Genomic DNA, 22,827 nt, shown 5'->3' on the forward strand with positions numbered 1-22,827 from the left:
GCCTGAGCCGGTGTTGAGGCGAGCACAGAATGGGTCTGACATGCACAGAATGGCTGGGACATGCACAACATGTCATCACGCCTCCGCACGTACACACACCTGTTACCTGTTAGAAAGAACAATATCAGTGTTACGAAGCTAATGTAAAAATCATTCGTGAAAAATAGTTCATGTTGACAGGGATGCATGCTGTAAAACAAACAATTTTTTTTAATAAATGTTATACAAGGTGTGATGCTTGTGTGTGTGTGTGGACCCATTGTTTACAAATCCAAGCCTTTGTGTAAAGCCGGTTTGTTTAAGGTCAAAGAGTTGCAAACAGAGAAGACGCTGATTACCTGTGTGAGGTGTTTGAGGTCCAGACATCCGGCTGCGGAGACTGAAGACGACACTCACACAGGTCACATAGGAAACAAGACTACGTGTGCACATAACATTTCCTGGTCTACTTGTAGTGCTTCTTCTTCTTCATCATCATCATTATCTGTTTATCCTTTTAGCCTTGATTGGCCGCAAGGGAACTTGATGTTACCACCAACCCTCACAAACGTTCTCGTTATTGTTTTGTTGTTTGTTTGTTTGTTTGTTTGTTTTTTTGTTTGTTTGTTTGTTTTGCCATTCTTTGGAAGGAAACGAATAAGACGCCAGCTTATTCTTGAATAGTGTCCTCTCCTTCTGTTTTTCTGTACTATTCTTTTGCAGGATAATCTTTGGTAGTGGTTAGTTCTTTGATGATGCGTTCACATCTATAGGATTATTACCTAAACACCATTTGTGAGTCAGCTAAAATATAGTGGAATTATCAAACAAAACACACATTTTTAACTAAATAATCACCAAGACAAAAGCCGGCTGGCATTCTCAAAGCTGTTCCCAACAATTGTTAGGAACAACTGAAAATAACTGTGACCTCATACTCTAAAAATAACTACCTCACATTTTTTTGTATCCCCACCCTAGGAAAGTCAATCTTTTGGGTTTTCTCATCATGTAAGTGATTTCACATTAACGCAAAAGTTTTCAAGCTAATTACAGTGTAGTCAACAACAAACCGTGGTTAGACCTTCTCTAACAATATGTCGACTTATTGTTCGCACGCCGTTTGGATCGAAGTCTCTAATGTCACTCAGCTCCTTTCGACACATGTAAATACACATCAATAGGTGACGTGACGTGAGGTTTATTTATAGCATTACAAAGAGAGGAAGCAGTTCAAAGATAAAATCCAAAATATCCATGTGAGTATGAAGATCTCAAAGTTTAAAAAATACAGCGGAGACATGAAACTTTGATAGTCTAAAATTAAAACAACAACACTTGCAGCAATGAGATCAGCATCATTCCAATCAATCAGAGTGAACATTTCATCTATCTGATGCTTTCTGTAACACCATACCCTCTCTCTGTTTCTCATACACTTTCTCTGCCTCTCCTTCTGCGTCACTGCATTTGGTTTACTACAATTTCTGATAATATAAAAGGAGAGGGAGTGGTAAGGAGGCAGCAAAACAATCACAATTCACAAAGTAGGCGCATGCGTGTTGTATGCCACACATACTGTAGTTTTACATACAAGGGCTATGATTGTTTTGATGTAATGCTAGTACTTTAACAAGCTTCTCGCTTTCAGAACTCTCTTTCCTCTTTTCTCATCAAGTGAACTATTGACTGGCATCATCTACTGGATAGACACAGTTCTAGATTACTGTAACCGCTTTCCCATTTCGTTTGCCAATTTAGTCTTTGCTTGGAATTCATACCCATCTTCTATTTGTGTGAAGGGTCTATCAGAGATTCGATGTTGGCCCTCTAACCCCGTATCTATGTGCTATGTGCATGTCGTATCCATTTTCCTTTCAAGAGAAAATCCATAATCAAAGGCTTAAAAAAATCGTCAAAGCAAAGTATTATCATAGCCATTGCGTCGTCTTGAAAACTCCGAAATCTTCCACACCATCGCTACCAAGAAAAGAAAAAAAAAATGGATCAATAAGAAAGAAAAACAAGTGGCGGTGAAATGCTGAGAATTCGGTTAGAGGGAGGAATATTCCGCATTCTTTGGAAATAACTGGCGCTACTCGATCTGCGATAAATTGGTGCCGATTTTTTTTTTTTTTTTTTTTGCAACTACCCGGCGCCACTAGCATGATGCTGGTTAGAATAGAGGGTATTTCAGTTTGTCTGCAAGTACGTCCAAGTTCATCTGCAGATGGACAGATCGCTGCTGATCCCTCCGAGTTCTTTGGAGAAAACGAATCAAGCACAAAGACCCTAAACATCTTTATTTTCCCGATAAAATTGAAAAACAGGGAAAAAAAGAAAAAAATGGAAATAAGAGAAAATAAGTTAGAAGTGTTTATGGAACATGCCGAAATCCTTACACTTGAAAAAAAAAGTTGTTTTATTAATTTTCCTCCCCACCCTTGCCAAGTTCTCTGTTCCCATTTCCGAAAGCTGGCTCCGAGTGTTGAATCAGATTTAAATGAAAAGCTTTCGTCTTCTCAGTGTGGGTGTGTGAGAGAGAGTAGGCTCTGGTGGTAGCAGGACAATTTATCTTCATTACACACCCACCTTCTATTAATGACCGAGAAAACCTCTCTGATTGCTAACAAACCAGTATTAGCTACACTGCCTACACATCAAGCCAGTGTGCACTACACCAACAAGACTGAGCTGCCTTTGTCACGTGGCAACTGCCTGGCAGCCACTTGAACACCTACTCCCCGTACAACCGCCGGAAATGCCACTATCATGACGTCACACAATCCGTTAATTTCATGCATTTAGACTCTGTGACCGGGTAGTTGTGGGTGCGTTTGCACTTTATCTTTAGATTCCTCGCGCGCACGCACACACACAAACAAACACACGTGTACACACCCCTCACCCTATCTACCACATCACCGACCCTCATCGAACCCACCCCACCTCCGGTAAAGCCTTCCGCATTTTTCGACCCACTCTTCCCTACAAGGCAATCCACCTGATGCCCACAGAAATGTGATTGCACGCCCTCTAGTACAACATACCTACACATGACCTACACACAAGCGTCTCTCCTACTCCTGGAGGCGCTTCTCCAACAACGACGACGACGACAGACGATGGAGTCAGCACCGGAATACATCATCTAGCCGTGAGAATTGTTCGAGCCAGATATGGATTTTTGATGTTTTCCTTCACCCACTCGCGTGTGACAAGAAAGGAAAGTTGCTGGCTGGTGCTGGTGCTGGAGCAGCACGCGTAGGCGACAGTCATTTGCACGTGAAGGACGGACTGCGAGACGCGCCGCAGGCCAACAGCTTCCGCCACTGAAAGGTGTCGTGCGCAAAAGCTGTAGGTGTGAATGGAGCGAGCGGCAGGAGGGCTTGTTTGTTGAGTGGAGGGAGAGAGATTCTTTAGGAGGGCGCGGCAAGCGAGACGTAACAGCTTTCTCAATCTTACATAAGAGTTCAAGAGTTCAAGCCATGTTTTCAAAGGGAGGAGGGAAGGAACCTCCATCACGAGCTTTGCCATTTGAAAGTCGGACACACATATATGTATATTAAAGCGTGAATACGTGTTCGTGTTATTTTGTATACATTAAAACATGATAGAATATTTGTTCGTGTTAGACATCAAACCATGATAGAATATTTGTTCATTTATTTATTATGTTTGATTCCTTTTTTTTTTTATCGTATTCCCATTGTCTCATACTTTACTCTTCCTCCTCATAGTTATCATCGACACAATGACATTATTATCCTCTTCCTAGCATAAATACACACTGAGCATTGCTCTCATCAAAATCGACTTACACCCACTCACACAGAGCAATATCTCCTTCTCCTTAAAGTACATATATAAAATGGGATTAGTAAGCGAGGTGGTGCCTTTGTCGACAATACGGGTAGGTCTGATCGTGTCTTTCTACCCCACCCCTCACATGCCTAGGGAGCGTCCGTATGCTGTTCAACCACGCATAACACTCGTCTCACTGATCGCGTGCTTGCGCATCGTATGAAGCCGACTGTGGTGATGTTTGTGTGTGTGTGTGGGAGAGAGCTTGTGGGTGTGTTTCACCTCTGAAACTGTCTCGTAGCTATCAACTTTGGCAGGAATAATTTACTCTATTTCACAAAGGTCACGGATTACGTTCAGCAGGTTTATGTTGTTCCGGATTATTATTTTCTGCTTTTTAAGAGGATCCCGCAGGATGCCACGAAAGAAAGCTCTGTAGAAAAAATCTGCGACACAAGCATACTTCGCTGAACAAACGTAGTTTGAGTCGCTACAAAAGAGAGTGTGAGAGAGAGAGGGAGGCAGGGAAATAGGGTGAATAAAAAAATCGAGCAAGCGACTAAGCCACAGAGAGAAAGAGTGAGCTTGGAGTGAGCAAATCGCATTTTGGTCTCGCCCTTCCCTGGAAACCTCGTGTCTCCGTTGCCGAACATGAGCTATCATCATCATCATTAGGGGAAATCAAGAGTCCAAGTGTTCCACTATCTTCACACCACGAACTTGTATTAATGGACTTCTTGCAGACGATTTTTTTCAGTTAACTACTAGAACGAGCTAGGTTGACGAGCACAAAGCTGCCGGTTGATCCACGTTTATGGACTAATTGTTGGTCTCTGCAGACAGCAATCCACCTATACACGTCCGTGGTCACGCTTACTCCGCGCATGAATACGCTTCACTCCCGTGAAGTGGTAGATCAAAAGGTGACAATACAACCACAGGTAGATGTGTCAGCGGCGGAAAGCAGCCTGGGCAACAAATGGTACCCTAGCTTTTGTGTTAGATAATAGTTCCATCTCATGTGTTGCTGGTCTTGTTATTTCTCCTGCTGTCCGTTTTTACCTTGGCTTTTGAAACTCCTTTTGCCCATTCTTGTGGTCTCTCTATAGCTGATTATTATAGCTGACATAAGCCTTAATTCAAAGGCCATTTTCACGGCTCCACAGTCGGTCAATGCCCTGGTCACCAGAGGTCAATCACCTTACCTAATGACTCAAGGAAAGAGGGCAACTCCGAATTGATAACTAAATATATGTTCACAAGCGCTGGTTGGCTGGTTTATTTGATAAAATAAAACCTACGAATGATAAAAACAGGTGATGTGATGCGTGATGGTGGGGGAAGAAACCAGGGTACCCATAGGAAAACCCCGAAAATGTATCATCCAGAGAGAGAAATACGCATGCGTTCATCAGAAAACCGAAAAATTTCCGAAATTTCCAACCCTCGTTGCAATGGTGACAAGCTATCGTTCTGCCCCAATCTTTCTCATTTTTAGTTAAAATTAAATAAATAAGTAAATAAAAGCACTAAACAAAATCCTGCTTCACTATTTGTGCGTTCGACACGATTCGTTCTGGTATAAAATCCTCACTATGGATATCGAGGTCAGTCTCACTCTCAGTTCACCCTTCGTTGTCTTTCACTGGCAAAGGCTGGGGATGCAATCTCTCTCTCTCTCCTCCTCTGCTTCCTCCCGAAAAATCGATGACACGAATCAGCAGCGAGTCCCCATCTTTATCTCACCATAATGGTTTACGCTGGGCAGCGCTTGACGGCAAAATGTCGGTGGAACAATTTACAAGACCTAAACGAGGGACTGGTGGTTGCAGCCCGCATGACGTCCTAAAGGGCACGCGCTCACTCCTGGTGTTCTCACGAACCCTCGCCAAAGATTCCACCCTACTTCGTGGCTCCAACACTTGGGTTCTAGACCATTGACCACAAGTGGGCGTGATGACAACTGGTGTAAGAGATAGTCTTTTACTGATAAGGTCGAGTTTTGATGAATGGATTGCACTGCCACACACAGCAGAAAAGAAAACTTTTGAACCAAGATACATGTAGAAATCCACAGCAGAGAGAGAGAAAAAAAGGGCGACGTTGATAAATTTGTCATAGATCATCGTGGTCATTTTTCTTCTTCCCTTTGGCCTCAAAATGACGACAGGATTGTACATTTGCATCACACGAATGTAGAGGCACGCTGTCAGCGCTGTGTGTGTGAGAGAGTGAGAGAGAGAGAGAAAAAAAACCCGAATAAAACATGTGGAGAAATATGTAATATTGAAAAGCTAAGCTGCGTCAAATTATCTCAGAAAATCTAGTTCATTAAAAGATACAGTCTAGTCAGCTCTGGCTGCAGCCCTTGATTGTATCAGAAGAAAGCAATAAAGTCCATCTGCCCACACTTTTCTTAAAATAACCCAAATTCTCAAAATATTTTGTAACAAAACTGATAACAGTTGCACGTTGTGTTCATCTGTAAACAGTTATCAAGGTTGAGCTTAAATTACATGTTTGCCCCAGGCCAGCCTTAAAGCCTTTGAACTCTGTGTGAGGCAGCCAACTACAGCAGCAAGAACTGAACGCTGGATGTCCATCGATTTGTAGATAAAAACTCTACACACATTCCTCACGAGTCATTGACGTACAACACGATAATGACGCCGACGACAGCGCATGATGGCGATGACCTATTTTGTAATCTAGCTTGGAAAGGGGAAATTCCTTTTTTAGTTGCTCGGTGGCAGTGAAGTAGGGCTAGAAGGCGAGAAAGGAAAGAAAGCCTGGTTATTTGTGGATGTGATGATGATGATGATGACAAGAGTTTCCGTTTCGCTTGTGGAGTGTTGCGACAGCATTATGACCGGGTGGCCTGCCACCTCACCATGAGGACTTCCAAACAATCAGCCATTATTTTTGTAGTAATGTAGAACTGAGGACTTCCGCATTTATTTGTCATCCATTTTATTTAATTATTCACGAGTGTGCGTTCATGTGTATCTTTAGATATACATGTATGTGTTTTCACGTGTGTATGTGCGTGAATGTGTGTAGAGACTATACAATGTATACATGTGTGAGATCCAGTGAGTGCGTGCGAGAGAGAACTCAAAATGTTCCTCACTTTGGGCAGGAAAGCCTCACGCATCTTCCAATAGTCTCTTTCTTACCACCCAATTATGTTCCATCATCACGCTTTCTTTCTTTATTTCTTTCCTTCTTTCTTTCACGAGACCCATACGAACAGCACGCACACGCCTTTTTATTATCTCATTATTCTCTCAATTAATTTTTGTTCTTGTCTTTAAAAAAATGAATACAGGTACTAAAGACAAGAGAAAAAGGAATCTCATAAGTAAATGTGTTGATACGAGTATTTGTTAACATAATTATGTTTATTATATATTTATGTTAACACATGATGTACACCACCTTGACTATGTCATGCACCCATTCACAACAACGGACAGACAGAATTTTAAAGATGCCTCTTCATTTTTTTTTTTTTTCAAAACTGCAAAACCTTGCCATGTGCCGACTTATTTCCGGCATTTCAAGAAAATCCAATGTTCGTTTCTCAGAATGTCTGCCAGAGACGTCTGCTTCATTCCAGGCATCAAAGGGTCGCCGCCTTTTCATCCTGCAGCCGGCTGGCAAAGACTCGGTGGTGCGAGGTAAAGGGAGGCTCGCATCTGCGAACTGCTAACAGTTGTATTAACAGGAGATCAAAAGAAACTTTTCTCTTCCGCTATGATCCCGTTGCTTTGGATAATGCGATTCTGGCTTCACCATCGATCACTTTGTTCTTACTACAAGGTCCTGCCAGCTGTCTCCAACTCGCACAAAAAATGTCTTTTTATGACTGAACGACATATTGGGTGGAAGAAATAATTGACATGGCTTGGTCTTATTACTTGTAGCCAGGTGCCTTAGATTGTCTACTCCAAGGGTGATTAAGGGCTGAGTATAGAAAAAATTGAAAAATGTCTTTGGTTCGAGAATGAAAGACGTAGAAGTGCGTGTACCTGTGTGTGTGTGGATTCTTATATGTACCTCTGTTATTCACTATTCAATCTGAACCGGTTATAACGCCCCCTAGTACAATGGTGTATCGCTCTCATTATTTATAAACTGATGTATTAGATGTTTACAATTTTCTCTGCATGTTATTCATTTATCAGATTAATAGATTGCACAGAATGTTGCTCTTATTCCTGACAGGCACATTTATCCTTTTTTTTTAACCCATAGCTGACACGCTTTTAGAGATGGATGGACTCTAGATCACAGCCAATTACAATTCTCATCTAGTGCTGCTTTCATGTATAATGATAATGTTGTTGTGGTATATTTTACAGCATTGTATTAACATGTTTATAATCAGGATGCTTGCTGCTGTTGTTGTTCACTCCTCTCCCTTGAAGTAGGCCTAATCAATAACAAGTCCGAGTTCGAGAGTTCTCTCTTCGTTTCTCTTTCTCTCTCTCTCATATAAAAACAATATCCCAAAGCGGTTGTAAAAGACGGACACTGTCTAGCAATTTCCTTAGGGAGGTATGATTACCTCCGATTCTCTAAAAAAAATCAGTTTTCGACTACTTTCCTCGTATGATATCTTTCACAAGGAATTTTAAGCACGAAGCACTTTTAAATTCTTTATATATATACTTCGAGTAGCATTAGCCTTGCAATGTAACCACTAGCAACAACATTATAGTCTCCTGTTAAGCCATGTAATATGGAAGGTGGCGACAATCATCAGCTACACCTGTTAGTTTCGCTCATGCACCTGTGCTTGAATGGAAAGGCTTGAACCAATGCGTGATGCCATCAGTTCTCCTCCAAAAACAAAAACATATCTTACACAACGCCCTTCCCTTAAATAACCCAGCGCAGACAACGGCCAGACATGTCGTAAATAGTTCAACCTTTGACCTTTAATCTAAGCTCCATTCAAGCCCCCCACACCCCGCCAACCTTGAGCAGGTGGTAAATATAGAAGCTCATGTCACTCTTACCTCAGGTCCCTACATGCGCGGAGTAACGTGCCTTCCACGTACTTTGAAGGAACTCGAACTTCAGATCGTTATCGCCGTTGTCATCCGAGCATCTCACAGTCAAGCGACGATGGCCTTTGCGATGATGCAAAAACGTCGTTAAAGACGGAAAGGTCTTGTATGGAAATAATTTGTCTCTCGTACTACAAAGGAGTACGCATGCGCGGTGTTTCCATCACGTTTGATTGCCATGTAAGTCATCTAATGCCTCTCTAGAACCAATGACAGAAATCGGCAGTTGCTATCAGATATTATGTTTGCAGAAGAAACTAATGGTCTTTTTGCACAAGATCATTTGTGCAACACAACCACCACCACGAACAACAACAACAGCAACAACAACAAAGAACCAATGAAATCTATAGACGAAGAAGGGAATTTAATTCAACAGATATCATCAGTGGTGTGCCATATTTCATCTGTTGACCAGCATCGTTCACCTGATAGCCATCATCAGCAGCACCCGCTCTGAGCTATGACCAGATATTCCTGTCGCTGAATCTTGGAGCCACAGTATTCTGATCGTTTGGTTTGTCCTGGCCACAAACTTGGAAAGGAACGATATTTATGGCCAAAAAAGTGCCAAACCGTGAACTTTCCGAGGTGTCACAAAGTCCTATTTTATCGGCAGATATACTCATCGTATCTCGGCAAACAACAGTGAACTCAACTTGTAGACAAAACCTACAATATTCCGAGCGTTTGGTTTTGGCTTCCTGAGACCTTCACTCTCTAGGCCGAACGTTGGATGACATTAGCCCGGGAAAAGAATGGCCTTTAGGAGAAAGACGAGCTCCTATTCTGTCGTCTTCCCATCTCTGAATTATTGGATACATTTATAGCAAAAAGCTCTGATCACATATGCCTCCTATCTGGTATTGACAAAAACAGCACGAGGACGAGCATTGAGTGCATTTGTAACTTCTCGTAAATATTTACATTAGTACTTTTAAGTTCTTTTGAACATACATAAATATTACAGATTATACAATTGTCTCAGCCATTTCCATGTTGTCTAAATAGCTTTAAATGTTTTCCCTAAAGCAAGGACTAAACATAAAGGAGAACGTTGATTAGTTAGTCCTAATACCTTCTTAAAAAAACTGCCAATTCTATTGCTTCTCTCTTTCTGTGGATTTCTCTCTCTCTCTTTCCCAGGCATGTACGAACACACAAACACACACAAATCGTTCGTGCCGCAATGACCCATTCGACCGACCGCATTCCTCCAGCTTCAGCTGCCTCCCTGGTCACTTGCAGCTCCACTGGCATCCTTATCTCTAATGACAGCAGCTGGAGTCTGGCATCCATCGACATTCTCCTGCCCAATCCAGCTTTATCCGAGAGCAAGATAATGCTTTTTGGGGTGGCTTTAACCTCGCTCCGCAGCAAGCGCTGTGTGTTCAGGGTGGTTCGGCCATCTTGTTCCAACAGGGAGGACGAAGATACCGCGTGCTGATCGAGTGCGGACGAGCTGACTGAAGGGTGTTCTTAAAGGCTACCCCGCGTCTAAGATTATTTTGACATTAATGTGTGTTATTGTTAGATAATGATTCCTCGAATCTAAGCACGAAATTCCGCTTCCATGTGAGAGATATAACCTGCATTTGAAAATTGCAGTTCTCGCCTGGAATGTGAAGAGGTCAAGAGTTCATTTCCTGCGACGTCAGAAAGGGTAGGAAGGTTAAGTTCTATGCTTGGACAGGCTTTTGACTTTGGACAAAGCTTTTGTCAGTTTACATCAATCCATGTGATGTAACCTCTCCAACCAGCACTACCACCACCACCACCACCACCACCAACCACAACAACAACAACAACAACAATTCATTTTTGTAACGATTTAAGAATACTAAAAGTGCAATGTTCTGTTAACTTGTTTACTTGTCAGAAACTTATTTATCTCATGCAAGCTTTTAATAGCACCCGACATTACATGGTCACGTTCCTTAAAGATTCTGTGCTTTCCTCACAGAAGACCCTTACAGAAAAGAGGTTAGAAAGGTGATTGCACGAATATACCCGGAAGAGGTCCATCTTCGGAAGAAATGTCTAAATAAAAGTAAATAAAAATAAATGCTCTAAAACCTTCAGAATGCCCTGACTATGTTCATACAGGTGCATAGAAAGAAAAAAAAAACCGCGTAACAGAGCGAAACTGCCACAGAACAGATGCTCTCAGATGCTGGGAAGGTGAGTCACAGGTGATTAATTAGTCGGCTGACCAAAATAAAAGCTAGACGACAAGTAATTTGCAACTTGTGATTAATGTTTCCATAGTCAGCAGCTCTTCCCTCTAAGAATACCTGTCTATTCTTTCCGCTGGGTTTTTTTTTTCATCCTTGTTTATATTTATTGATCAAAAAATAGTTTCTGTTCTGTTCTTTATAGTTGACACGTGAGTGAGCAGTGAGTGACCGATCGATCGCACGTGAGTGTTGTTGTCTTCCTGCCTGAAACTAAAAACATGAACAACTAACAAAACATTTTGTTTGTGTGTTTTTGCAGTTAATTTGATTGGTATTGGTTAATAGATTACACATTATGCATTTGCTCACACACAAACACAGAGGTATCACAGGTGTTTACAGACTTGTAGCAGCAGCATCAACCACAGTTGAGAACAGTCTTTCATAATGTTGAACCTTTTCTGCCATGGACACAATTACAGTAATGATCGATGCACCCATTGTCCAGAATTTGATTAGTGAACGGAAACAGCTCGGTATTTCTGCTAAATTATATTACTCGGCATGCTTAGCCATTCTCTGACCCTAAAAACAGATGACGGTTTATGAGCGTACATCCTATTTTCCTTCCATCCATCCATCCATTTTATGCATAAATATTAATTCTTAAAACAGTTGAAACATACATTACAAATAAACACGCTTTGCACAGGTCTGCTGAAGAAGGAAATAAAGAAGAATACCGAGGAGATGAAGAAGGATATTCAAAATGGCGAAAATCGAGGCTTTAATTAAATTGAATGCTCCTCCACCTTTCTTTCGAAGTGGTGAATGTTGATGTGTATTAAGATTTCATTAGAAGTGAAAGCAGCATGAATCTCTGTACATTTCCTTATCAAAAGACAGACTGCTTCAATCACGAGGTCCAGTTTCCTCTTGTGGTTTGAACAGTTTCCTCAAGATTTTCCTTGTCCACTCGTCTCCATCAACTTCCTGTCAGCGCCATTAGGTCCTCGAACGGTCGGCGAGTCCTCATCCTGGATAACTCCATGTCTGGTGAAGATTTACCCGAACTTGGAACTACGATGAAGTTTGGAGGACACAGTTTCTGTGCATGAAGGATATTCACATCCAGGCAACCTGCATACTCGAATGTTTAATCTTATTTTCGACCTGCATTTTTTTTTCTCACAAGTTTAAAAAAGAGTTGGGGAGGTAGGGGTCTATCAAATATACTGAAATGTTATGAATGAAAAGATGTTTTTCCCCTCAGCCCTTTTGTTTAACATACTAAATAATCAGTTACTAAACATGTGTAATTTAAAGTCAGTAAAACGTAAAAAAAAAAAATATGCGAACTAACGGGTCAAAATTGAAGAAACAGGTGTAAACGATTGAATGAAGGAATAATGTCAACAATTCAATCTGTTCAGAGACACGGGAAGTGTTGCGCTGGCCTCTGAGACCGGCAGACAGGAAGATATGTAGTAGACAGAGATGTGTCGAGGTGATGGCGACCTGCTGATCTATGGGCTCCCCTCTACCTCCCTTCCGGAAAGATTTCATCGGAACCAGCATCAGCAGGAACCTTACGATGGCGGCATTCTTCGGGTGAACACTCTTCATCCTCTGGTCCTCTAAGAAGAGCGGTCAACTCTTGAATGAAAACGCCGAAGCGTGTAATTGCGGTGTGTCCGCGCGGTATGAGGCTGACGTCCCTTTGATGGAAGGAAGATAAAAGCGAGAGAAGAGGAAAGCACTGCGTGGCAGTAAGGACGCCATCCCTCACCTCACCTCACCTCACCTCACTTGTATCGACATTTCCTTCTTCCCTTGTTTACCACTCGCTGCTCTGGACACAAGGCTCCTGGTCGATCGTCAAGCAAATGGAGGCTCGTACTTCATACCCTGGCGTCTGATGGGCAGTTTGAAGAGGAGGTGAATGAAACCTCATGCGAGTACCTATGACCCCGACAATGTAATCAGGCGTGCCGTGTTATCAACTACAGCATCAGCCACTTTCAAGCACTGTGGGTTCGTGATAAGAGTTGCGGATTCCAGCTTCACATGGTTCTAGATAATTCTGCACCAGAATGTCTAGCAGCGTGTCTTCGTTATAAAAATCGGAAAGAAACGAAGACCCCCTTCCCGAAGGAAATTGAATATAAATGTTTCCACTAAAGCACGGGTTTATTTCATTCCTCGGAGTCAATAAAAAAGCATGTTTGTTTTTTCTAAATAGAGAAAAATAAATAAAAATATTATACCCAGTACACTGTATTTTTCCTAGTTTCTTAATTAAAAAAATACACACACAAAAAAACCAAATATAGTTTTGGTTATAGTGTGTTTCCAAACCAAAGAAGACATGCTCAAGGCGCTTTACATTAGCCTTATAAACCAACATACCCAAATACTCAAGAACATTCATCATTGGAAGTGAGCGCCTTACAAAGTCTCTCCCTCTCTCTCTCACACATACAAACACACAGAGTACGAAAACATCACATCTCCGAAAGTGCCACAGAGTCCCATTGTTTTGGCAAATGTATTGAAAATATATTTAAAAAAATGAACTTAGTCTGTTGATTAAAGTTTCTGTGTCCCGAACATTTGTCCCTAAACCACTTGTTTCTTGTGACACTCGCACACAACTTTGTTACTCTTGGTCTTTAATGGGCAACACGAGTGCAACATTTTTTCTTTATGATTAGTTTCCTTTTAAAATAATAATTCCCACAATATGAGTACATTATTATGCTTAATTTTCAAGATATAAGCATTCAAACATCAGCACTTTTCTAACTGCTCCCCGTTCTGCTGTCTGCGCGATTACTGGATATATTCATAGCAAACGTCCAGATAAGGCCGCAGTGTCCAGAGAACACTTCCAGGAGACAATTCCTGGGAACAGATGTCAACACATAGAACTGTGTCGGAACGAAGATTCAAACTGTCAAGGTGACACACGCTTTAAATACCAACTGCATATTTGAATATCTTAGCATGGCAATATAGATGGACACACACATGACATTTATATATTATACACACCGACTATGCAATCATTTTCATAGTCCAGAAGACACTACGACTGAAAAAAAGACTCCCGGCATCTAAGGATGGGTGCTCACACTTGACTGATTGATCACAGTCTGTTTCTTTTTTTTCCCTCTGAGCCCTTGGAGCAAACTTTTTCTGCCTTTGCGGTGTTTTCCTTGTTTTTTGCCGTTCTCATGCGTGATTAATTCGTCTGATTGGTGGCGAGGTCCCTTGTGATTTTCCCCATCCCTGCTGAGCAACGCCCCCTTGTCTTCCAGCCCGATACATTTTCTTGTCCCTGGTCGGAGGTTCTCTTGTGGGGGCAAGGGTAGGGCGACACTGGCTCCCAAGACACAGCCAGTCGATGCCAGACACCGTGTTCATGGATGACCAGGGTTATGGATGTCTTGTTTGTGACACTTGGCTGGGAATGGCGCTGATGTATGCAGCGTGATGAAGCACCTGATGATGGATATTCTATTAAGGCGCGAGAAAGATCTCTGCTTCTTGGCGCAGAAATATTTGATGCTAGTACACTGTGATCGTGGAAGAAGCATTCGTGAAAGAGAAAGTCAAGTATCTTGTTAGGCTTCTAACTGTCAAGTCACTAACGGAACCCGACACGAAAGATAAACAAAGGAAATAGAGGAAAGAGAATTGGCAAATAATAATAAAAAAAAAATCCTTCCATGGCGTACTGGTCTGACAAGTACCAACCTTACATTAAACTTTTTTTTGTGAAGTTAACAGGTAGGTTGATATCCAACTTTTCACTTTGTTACTGTGTGGTAAATACAAGACAACTTACAACATGGTTTGTCATCTGCTTGCGATTTGTCATAGTAATTTCTCAGTCTGAATAAATCAAGTAGCATAGATGTGGAAGAACCAGCTCAGCAAGGTCTTAAACTAATTGACGGTGTGAGCAGTTTGTATCCTCACAACAGGTAAATAAACTGCAACACGAGAATTCCGAAACAGTGGTTTTTATTTTTGGCAATTCAGCTGTGACAATCCTTCTGCCTCCAGCTTTGAATTGACAGATGTTATTTTATTATTCTCTGACACACAATGACATCAGGTTTTGGTTTGCTACTCTATTAGACATAGTCTCTAGTCTGGCTCCCTGAAAACACCATGCACGGCAATGCACTCTGCTTTCCAAACGCCAAATTATTTCATTTGTGAAGTGAATCGGAACGAGCGCTGTCAGGGCAAATTTTATTGTGAGAATAATGGAATCAGGACCAGTTTTGCTGTTTCACGTACACCATCACGGCGCATCGGTGTGTCGACCTCTAGAGTGCAGCCCTTGTCGGACAGACACGTCTGCTTCGTGTGAAAATTCTGTTCAGACAAAAACCTTTCTACTCGGTTGTCAGCAGCCTGCTGTAGGTCTGTAAAGCCGCTGACAGGAAACGTATAACCCTTTGGTCGTTTTTTTCCCCTAGACCAAACTACTAACCGTAACACTGCCCAGACAATGAAAATACGGTTGCATCACTGACAACTTTTGGTTAGATATTTTCTCTAGTTTAGCTAGCTAGTTCTGGTTGCACCATAGGATCGCAACTATTCCTAAAGAGGCATTTATTTTGAGGAGATCCTCCTGCACTTACCCTTTCTCACTCCTGCGAAAAAATAAACTGAAGATTGGCCTCTTATTGCCCTTCTAGCACAGGAAGTCAGGGGCCATGTCCATGGTAAAACTCTAGCTTCTATTTGGATTGCTAATTAATTACTAGTCGATTGATGGGGGTTAACCTTCCAGAGAACTGTGCACCAGGCAATCTTTTACGGCATAGGGTAAAAGTAACTTAGGATGACAAGACTGTGTATATAGGACACAGGAAGACAACGTGAAGCAGTGTTGAAGTCCATTGTTACACAAGTGCATTTTAGGATTCTGGACGGGTTTTATAGAATAGACTGACTACACACAAAGTTGACAGACCAACAAGAGCATAAAAATGTTAACTTTATGAAAAGTTCTGTGAGAAAATCCGTGTGTTCCAACTAAACTTCTGAGGTAGAAAGGATGTAGAGAGAAAGGGGTGAATAAAACTGGTGTAGTGGTTGTAGGAAAGGACAGGAAGGGATGGAGGTCAGAGAATTGAAGCAGACAGACTAATTACAGGACAGGAAGTTGGTCTGACAGATCACACAGATGCGAAGACACAGCAGGGAAGGGGGGTAAGTGAAATAATTTCCACATTTGTCATATTTCTTGCACGAGTCGCTATGACGCAGTGTGCTGGTACATCTGCTGGCTGGCCTCGCAAAAATCCCGCCGACAGAGGACAGTCTCGCGAGACCCGGCAACAAGGCTGTGGCGTGACAAAAGCCAACACGCGATGAACTTTGACTTTCTCACGAGCAGCTCGACACACAAACAGCTCCTTGTCTCCTGTCAACCACGTGACCTTTGTGCTGCTCTTCTGTCCGCTGGTAACCATGGTAGTCACCGCAGTGAAAGTCTTGTGTAGTGTGTAGTGGGTAGCACACAGCTATGCGTCGCGTCACATTACGATGACGCAATTCCTGTCTCCTTGTGACGTCATAACCATCGTGTCATTACTCGCGTGTTGCTGACGTAAGCAAGCTGTGACTTGCATTATTTTTCTTGCGTCAGTCCCCATGCGTCAAAAATGATGTCATGTTTCATTGTGACGTAGGAAAGAAAGGAGGAATATGATTGGAGGTTGAGACAGTTTAGTGGCCGTGAGAGGAAAGGGAGATAAAGTGGAGCAAATCAAGTGTCTCTTGTTTTCTAGTGTCACGTGCATATATGAGCCAATCGTATGTCACACATGTCAGACATGAAAGGCGTTCAATTACTCCATGTGGTGACGTTATCAAAATAACAATAAACGCAAATTTTGTATAGAGCATACATTAACAGTGTAACATCTGCAACATATAGGAGGACAGAAGAATAAAGAAACTTATGAACTACGAAAATAAGCAACAGCACAGATGACGAATAAAGAGGAAGAGAAGTTCAGAGTAATAGTCAGGGTAGGAGCCAGCAACGAAATTAAAGCACAGCACAGACAGTTTGTATTGAATGCAAGAATGGATGGGGAGCCAGTGCAGAAACCATTTTCAAGAGAGAGAGATAATATAACCTACGTGCACACCATTTTGTATACACCATCCACTTCTCCCCCAGGCTTCCTGTCCAGTGCATACGTTATTAGTTTGCTCGACGCAGGTGGACAGAATCGATCAGGTTCGATCTGGTCTGAGAAAGGAAGAGAGAGAGAGAGAGAATTAGACCTGGTATTTAGGTTTCTTCGGAACAGAACAAATAAATTCTTACTTTCCATACAGATTTTCTTCAACCCGGAGAGAAGATCGAGTAGAAGAAATCTTTCGACAGAAATTGAATGAAGCTGTCTTCGCGCAGAATTCATCAGTCATCCACAATTTGTAAGGACGACAGATGAAAATGAATTCGTTAACAGCCACCCTCGTTATATTTACGAACAAACCTTCACTGAGGTGCTGGACTACAGGTTGTCTTTTAAAGTGGTCAGGTGTCCTGACCTTCGCACAGTCACAGGTGTGCTGGACCTACCTGCTCTGGTTGACCGGCTCAGAAAGAAATGAAAACAAGTCACATCCTGTCTAGACAGCCTGCAGGTCAGCATGACCCAGGTATTCACCACTGGCACAAGCTGACCTCAGTAATGGAGGGCATGAGGACCGTTAGTTGATGCCGTTTTCAAATAGTTTTGTTATCCTTTCCCAGAGACCCAATGTCTAGGGAAATAAACTATTTGTGTCAGGTTAATGATAATGAGGATTAAGCCAATTTCTGTTTGTGAAGGATACAGCGGAAGCTACTTATTTTATTCATTAACTTTTATGTGAAATTAAAAAATCCTAGAAGTCAGAAAGGAAAAGTCACACATATTAATGAATAATTGCATCCGGTCGACTGCACGTGGTCGAAAAAATGTTACAATGGAACTGCGTGATACTGCAATATCAAAAATGTCAGAGAATAAGTGCTAGCAAGTGGACTACCGTGACCTGGGGAGGGGGTGGTATTGTAAAGACAACTACGCTAAACTGTCTTATTTAAGTAAATAGTTCTTCCTGTCCAATCAGTCTTCAATAGGAACTGGATGAAAACAGCCTGAACTAAATTCCCCAATTTAAAGTAAAATAGTTTCGTGAATATACGTTAAACAATTAGGGTACTTTTTCAACAAAGTAGTTCTGACATCAGTTGACCTGTCATGTCCTAATAGCAAGTGGCGAGAAAGCAACGGATGCGGACTTAATACTTTTGGAATGCTCTCTCTATATATATATATGAGAGGCCTGTGCACAGCTACAGGGTTGTCTTCTTCATCTTATTTTACAATTCCTATTCCTTCTTTATCTTCTTTATTTTGCTTCTTTATTTTCTTATCATTGCTGTCGAAACTGTTTTGTGCTGTTTGTGAGTTTATTACCGTATACCTGTACTATTAAAAGATTTTTTTTTTCATTTTATTCTTTGAACACTTCCTTCTTCTTATATCCTTCGTCTCTTCTTGTCTTTGCCGTGGATGTTGCTGCTGCTGCTGTTTTCTTTCCTCTTTGCGGCTACAAACTGTCCGTTTGCTAATGGATCTACTCTTTCTAAAAACACATAATGGACTGGCGGCGAGGTTTCCTCCAGTTTCATGGCAGCGACGTATCGCCATCCACTACCCGTCGGTAGCGTGGGAACCAACAGTCAGAAATCTTGCCTTGGCAGTTGTGGTGCAGCCAGCAGAAAGGGGAGAGGTATAAAACTAATGTTAAGGAGAGTGCAACTTGCATCTGCGTTTTAATTTTTGTGAGAGTCTCGGGTGACCAGAAAATGCGGAAGCTTTAATGAGAAGCAGGTGTGTGTGGTTAAATGTTCTTCATCTCCATCTCGTTAATGCCAATAACCATAGTCCGAGCTCAATCCTGTCTCATCAGCCTCGTTGTACTTTCACTCATTTTTATGCTTTTGTTTCGCTAAACTGACAGCATGCGCACATATTCTCCCTAAAACTCTTTGCCTGCTGACTCTTAGAAGACATACATATAGAGAAGCTCAGCTAAGCATCCCCAGATAGGAAGACAGACAGATAACATGACAGACAGAGAGCCAGAGAGGAAGGTAACTGAACTGTTTGAAGGGTAACTGTTCCATCAAATGGAAGTAAAGGACTAAGGGCTTAGATCGACAAAGTCTGAGACAGACGGTGCATGTAACATTGTAACTGTTGCAACAAGAGAAATGAAGTTTCTTTCCTCCATTGTTAGAAGACAGGATTTCTTCATTATGTTACTTAGATGGTAAGAGGCTTTGGACAGGACATTGAAGTGTAATACGAAACAGGGTAGGGTCCATCCATCCTTCACATTCTGAGAGGTAGAAAGGGAGAGGAGGGAATGGACCAACAAGCCTGTGAGAACCATCACTTTGCTTTTTACAAGGCCATCTGTCGACTGGACAGCTGTGCGTGTCTCGGTGTATTCAAAATATTGCCTAAAACTTCGTTTAGCTCACGTTGACAGGAAATAAAGATAAATAATCCACAAACACATCAAGTTAAGCTCCTGATGTAACAAATATACATGGAATACTTTTACAGGACTACATTCATAAAGCGACGATAAGTCATGCAGGGTAAATCAAAGCAGTCTGGTCTCCGTAGCTACAAGAGGTTGTCCAGACTACGGACTTTGCTTTATCCCTGGGCTCATAGTCATAAATCAGTGGCAATGATAGACTGGGATAAACTAACACAATGCAACATCCTCAGGGTGTGGAAAGTAGGTGGTAACTACGAAGACAAGATATCTATATATATTTTGTGATATACCATCGCTTCATGATTACGGCCCCAGAACGGTAGGACTGATACATTTTGCTTCCTATTTTGGGAAGCAGAATCGTGTGTTCAGTCTCGGTTTTTGAAGAAAAAAAAGCATTCTAGTAGACATTTAAGATAATGTTGCCAGCGCCTACGCATCGGATGCAAGGCAGCGACGTTTATATTTGAGATTTTGTAGGAGACAAATTTAATTTTAGGACTTCGTTATTTGATTTTTAAAAAGCAAGCTGTCTCACTGGCTTGCAAACCAAGAGCGGGTAATCTAATGAAAACGTCTGCAGAGCGTCTCATATTTTTATTCTTTCGGGTTAGTATGCGATGCACATCTCTCTCTCTCTCTCACACTCACACACATATTCCCGCGCACGCGCTCACAGAAGAAGAAAAACAGAGGAAGCGATACCACAAAAATAAAGAAGAGATTTCATTTATGTCAATGTATTAAGAAATAGCGGTTGTTAGAAATATTTTAAACGATTTTCTTTTGCATGGACAGAAGCTATTGATCCATTTGTCCGTTCGTCCATCCATTCACCGAATGCGAGGGAAAGGCTTAAGTGGAAAAGCCTGGGAGAGAACTCCAAGATATCAAACGTCATTTCACGAAAGTATTATTTCATTTTTGAACAAGGACATTCACCCTTCACCAAAAACGGGTAAAAGGAAAGACGACAAAAGAACGACACACATGATGCTGTTGCATCTGCAGATGGAATCAGTGCACCAGAGAATTCTCGTTCCCGGGCATTCTTAAAAAAAAAAAAAAAAAAAAAAAAAAACAAAAACAAAAAACAAAAAAACCAAGCAACCAGAATTGAGATGGACGCTCTCCGAACAATCAATGATACTTGATGGAACTTTTGACTGGGTTTTCAGATCCATGGCAACGCTTTTCGACTTTCTTTTACGACCGACGACGAGGAGCTGATCATCTGTAATCTAGGTTTTACTGGTTCTCTTCCTCCACTTCCCTAACTTGCTTATTTGTTTTCTTTATTGTCCTCTTTCTTTTGCTCTTCATCCTTCACCCAATTAGGTAAACATTCGCACGGATAATGAAAAGGTTATAGAGGGCTTACCATCTAGCTAATACTTAGAAGTTCAGATGTGTACATGCCAGACTAATAATCTTTAACCTGCCATGTGTTTAATTACAACGGTCATTGCTAGTGTTATTTCAGCTTACTGATACAACCTTTCATCCAGAAACGCAAATACAAAACATCTTTATTAATCCTTTTTAGAAATGTATTGTTTACGGCCAATAGTAACATCAGACCATCATTCACATAAACATCAACACAGACAATAAAAGAGCATCTAATGTCTATATCTAGTTCTCCATTTGTAATAATTTACTTTGGTACTTACGTCTCTCTAACAAGCATTAAATGTTTAGGCCTCCATATTACCACTCAAACCGAGAAAACAAAAAGACCAGTATGACATCAGTTAAAAACAAACATAAAAACAAACGATTCGGAATGGAAGCAAGCAGTATTGCCATCTACACAAAAGACATATCTATTTCACAAGAGTAGCAGCTCGTTCTGTAGCTCAGTAAAACTTGATTACCAGACGGTCATCTGTCAACTGCAGTTTGACAATAGAGCCTTCAATCTACTTATTTGCTTTCTATTGACTAGGGCTGTCCACGCTCATCCTGCTGTTCTTTGGAAACAATAAACTGTGGCACTGCCACTAGACCAGTGACATGCTCTTGTCACTCTGCTCTCAACGACTTTTCCATTTTTGGACTAAAAAGCACAGCGGAAATCAGCTGGACAAAAGAAAAGTCATTAAAACTTTCCATGTTTTCTTAGTTTGTTCAAAACTAAAAAGAAGTAAGAAGACCTGTTCCTTTGATCTTTGCACGAGTCTATATTTAGCCACAAAAGAATTTTCTGATTTGCAAAAAAATGAAGAGTTACAGTTTTTCTTCCGTCATTCGTTCTAGCATGCAAACATTTGCTTTATCAACTAATTTAATTGCATAAAAAACTTGCAATGTTTGATTTAGATATAATCATAATGGAAACCTAGCTTGAAGCATTTCCTTCCACACAAAGATCTTCTCCAGGTCTCATTCCTCCCGTGTCTTCTCGATTTTCGTCGAGATTACAATCCTTATTTATCGTCGTCGAGTGTTCTTTCTTCCATCGACACTTCTTTTCTTCGTCAACGAAACCCTTAACGGCACAAATGCACTAGCGATTTTTCTCCATCTGTCGTTCCCTGCCATCAGATGCATCCACTTCTCTCATCCTCTCCTTCCAAACATCTGTTCATTCACTCATCCCTTGGAGCAGAACTTTCGTTTGTCTTGCCTCCGAGCCCCTCTTGCTGGAAAAGGTCAGGACACGTCAGACAAAATGGTGGACGGTCTTTGCATTGTCCCCTGCGATCGAAGCTGGAGTCCAGGCTCCAGACATACATGAGATGCTAGTCTTGGACTTGATTGATTTCTCCCCACAAGTAGCCGCAAATTCACTTTAACTCCAGCGCGCCTGGTATTAAGCGGTGTAAAGACAGTTTGCATCGCCATGAGGTGCTCCTGGACATGCCTTCTGCCTCGCGCCTAATTGGACAGACGGTGGACAAGAACAGAGCAAGGCGGACATGGAAACCAGTGGTAATTAGATATAAAAATGGAAGGGAATGAGATAAAAGGAAATAGGGGAGAGTAAGAATATTAGGAAAAATGTTGATATACTCACAAGCGTATTTGTAGATGGTATTCTCTGGTAAGTTAATTTGCAGATAGTATACTCTGGCTGGTAAATATTTGAGAAACGCAATATGGAATAAATCAGAGGGAGAAAGTTCGACAATGCTTCGATGCCAGTTTTGCTGCAAATTTGAAGTTCACAAAAACTGAATTCT

Source organism: Pomacea canaliculata, linkage group LG2 (genome assembly GCF_003073045.1).
Source record: "Pomacea canaliculata isolate SZHN2017 linkage group LG2, ASM307304v1, whole genome shotgun sequence".
NCBI lineage: Eukaryota > Metazoa > Mollusca > Gastropoda > Architaenioglossa > Ampullariidae > Pomacea > Pomacea canaliculata.